This window comes from Octodon degus, unplaced genomic scaffold, assembly GCF_000260255.1.
Source record: "Octodon degus isolate 3935 unplaced genomic scaffold, OctDeg1.0 scaffold00221, whole genome shotgun sequence".
Lineage (NCBI taxonomy): Eukaryota > Metazoa > Chordata > Mammalia > Rodentia > Octodontidae > Octodon > Octodon degus.
In genome coordinates this window covers 855,469-858,974 of record NW_004524797.1, presented here as the reverse complement: position 1 = coordinate 858,974, position 3,506 = coordinate 855,469, and the positions used below count along the sequence as shown (strand labels likewise).

The following is a 3,506-nucleotide window of genomic DNA, read 5'->3' as shown; positions in this document are numbered from 1 at the left end:
ACAGCGATTGAGACTGGCTGTATGGTGCACGCCTTGATTCCAGCATTTGGGAGGCTGAAAAACAGGAGGATCACTACGAGTCTGATCTATGCAGTGAGACCCTGTAGACCCTGTACTAAATACATTAAAAATGACAACAACAACAAAACCGAACAAACAAAAAAAGTGTCTGTGTTTAAAATCTGGGCAAGAACAAAACGTCCAGTGGTCAGAGCCACAACACAGTGACTGCACAGTGTCTGTGCTACTGGCCATACTACCTCCATGTGGCTCGGGGAGGAGGAATGTGGGCAAGGGAGCCCACACCCAGTACCAGCAGCTTACCCAGCCCCAAGCCTATGGAGCACAAGTGGCAACTGGAGGCAGAGCCGCAATACTAAAAGGTCTCCAGGTTTTGCCTGGTGTGATTGATGCTAATCATACAGGGGCAATCAGGATTATAGTTCAATCTACTCAAAACACAGTGAAAATCACTCCAGGCTCACATATTGCTCAATTGGTCATTCTTTCTTTGATAAAAATTTAAAAACTATAAATAATACAAAGGATATATTGGCTTAAAAAATAGAAATTAGTTAAAGCAAAAACATCTTAAAGTGCTTTCAAATACAAGTGTGGATGGTCTTAGGGTGGGGCAGCTGAAAAGGTGCTGGATTGCTAACCCGAAGGTATACAAAGGGCCATTCCAGGGGGAGAGGGGTATGGGGAGGTGGCAACAACATGCTGGCCTGGCACAGGCTGCACAACCCTCCTGTTCACTGTTGCCACCACTACCACCACCACGGGAGTCACTGGGACACACTCACCAGCAAGTGTTAGATGGTACTCATGGAGGATATGAAACTGGAGCTCCCCCTGTTCCCACAGTGCAAGGATGCCACTGAGGAGTGGACCTGTCCTGAGACAAGAGGTTCAGGGAATTTTACCCTTGTTTGGTGGTACCAAGGATGGAACTCAGGACCTTGCACTTGCCAGGCAAGCACTTATTCCACTGAGCTATCTCCCTGGTCCCTACCTGGACCATTCTTAGGCCCATATTCTTCTGCTATGAATAGGAAGCTACCTACAGAAACATGAATCACTCAATAATTTGCATCTGACAAAATATCAAAGCAAATTTTATTAAACCAAATTTTCAACAGTTTAGATATTTAGTCTTGGATATTGCAGATAATCTAGTGGAAAATATGATGCTTGTTTTCTATGACTAAGAAATTTATTGAGGGGAGCTTACAAACTGGAGGAAAAGTTCCTGTCTGTGGAAATGCAGGGATCTCCAGAGGTGCTGCCTTGTTATTGCATGCATTATGGAAACACTGGGGATGAAGTACAGAGATGCACTTGCACATGTTCAAGAAAGAAGATTTTGTATTAATTCTAATGCTGCATTTGTCCATCAAGTTCAGGAGATGAAGCCATCTACCTAGCAAAGTTAACAATGCAGATAAGGTCACCACTTCAAATAGAGAGGCAATTTGAGGAGAACACATGAAGAGGAAGGTGATTTTGGAAACATGCAAGTGGCAACTGCACAGAATGGCTGGTTCAAGAGTAACATTGATACAGGGAGAAAAACTGATCTCGGGTGTGTGACCTCCAAACCATATAGGGAACCTCCAAATGACAGGGAAAAACGATCTCCCGACCTGACTTGCAGGAGCTTGTGTTCTCTAAAACTGAAGAATGAATTTTAGGAACAAATGGAAGTTATGAGCAGAATATATTTATGGAGAGAAAGAAAGCTCTGGTCCAAGAGAGGGACAGGAGGTGGGGCCCAAGCGCTTAGTTCCCCTGGGAAACTGTCTCTTGCAGGGACTTTTATAGAGGAAACCATGTGGTGAGGCGGGTCTAAGGTGGTGGAGAAGACATGGAAACTCACTTAGGTGGGCAGGAGGTGGGACAAAACTATGGTCAACCAATGAGATTACAAGCACCATTGCTCAGGTAAAACTGATTAAGTCCAGTATCAAATGGGAAAGCTAGTCATGTAGCAAGCGTGCATGAATACGGAACAGGGTCTCTTCCTGTTGGGGGTTGGGCTAGTGATTCATTTGGGCTCTTTCAAGTTGATTGATACTATTTAGGATATCAATCCCTATTGTCCATCCCTAAGGAAGTATGTAGCTGTGCTTCCTCTTTTTGTCTTGGTCCTGAGGTGTGGCCCATATGGGAGTGTCTGTCTCTTCCAAGTTGCAAAGTCACCTTTTCTTCCATCTTGTCTCCTGGAGGGCCTGGCCCTGTCTAACTGCCTATAATATTTCCATCTAACTCAGCTGCCTACAACAACATCAGAGAGGATGTGAATTTCTATGTGGAAAGAGAAAATATCAAAGATGATAATAACGTAAAGTGGTAAAAACACAAGTGGTGTCCTTCCAGTTACATGTTCCTTCCAGGCATGTTTCTGTGCACCTTGTTAAGCAACATTTTCAGAGGTTGAACTTCTGCAGTGGATGGCACTGGTTACTCTTTTTTTTTTTTTAACTTTATAAAAAAACTTTATAGTTTTATTATAAACTTAAGAATTTTGGACTTTCAAAGAGTTAACTATTGAGGGCTGACAGATAGCTCAGTGGACTATAGTGCCTGCTTAGGCAGAGCAAAACAGCAGGCTAGGTACAATCCCCTGCATGCTGTGACAGCCCCACCCCCAGGGCACACACTGAGACTGGGCTTGGAGGCAAGCGCCTGTAATCCCAGCACTTGTCAGGCTGAAAATAGGAGAATCACTATGAGTCTGAACTGTGTAATGAGACCCTGTAATCCTGTACTAAATGCATAAAAACTTATTATTGCAATAATACACTTTTCATACTTGAAATTTATTGAAATGATATAAAGTTATTACGTTAGATAAAAATTCCAGTTAGGATTTGTTAATCAATTTTGGGTAATTTATAACAAAAGAATTTCCTAGGGTTTGCTACAAATTCATTTTGTGTTCTATATTTTACATTTAAAAGTATTTTACATACATTTCATGATAGAGCCCAACATAATAGAAGTGTAGGAATCTACCACATTCTTAATCCAAATCAATAAGTTAATGACCTGTTCAAAAAAAGTGGGCATTCCATCAAAAATAGAGCCTCACAAAAACAGTGGTTCTCTCTCTCCATTACAATTAGCACTAAAAGAAAAACCTTTACATTTTCCCTTAAGGTGATTGATTAATTAATTAATTAATTAATTTTAATGTGTCTGGTACAGAGTCTCACTATGCAGTTCCGACTTGTAGTGATCCTCCTGTTTCAGCCTTGCTAGTGCTGGGATTATAGGCGTGTGCCACCATACTCAGTCTCAGTGGCTGGCTGAGTGTGCACAGGGGTGGGGCCAGCTAAGTATATGGTGCCAGGGATTGAATCCCAGTCTTTGTGCTTGCCTAAGCAGGTGTTTAGTCTGCTGAGCTATCTCGCTGGATCAAGGTGATTAATTTAAAAGGCTGTCTCCATCAAGATAAAAAGTTTATCTTTAGGGGGCCAGGGAGATGGCTCAGTGGAATAAGC

The 3,506-nt window shown here is 42.3% G+C and overlaps 1 pseudogene; it reads left to right on the top strand.

Annotated features, from left to right (window-relative positions):
- Positions 1-828: 828 nt before the first annotated feature.
- The window catches only part of LOC101582030, a 10,147-nt pseudogene continuing 7,469 nt past the window's right edge, over positions 829-3,506 (top strand).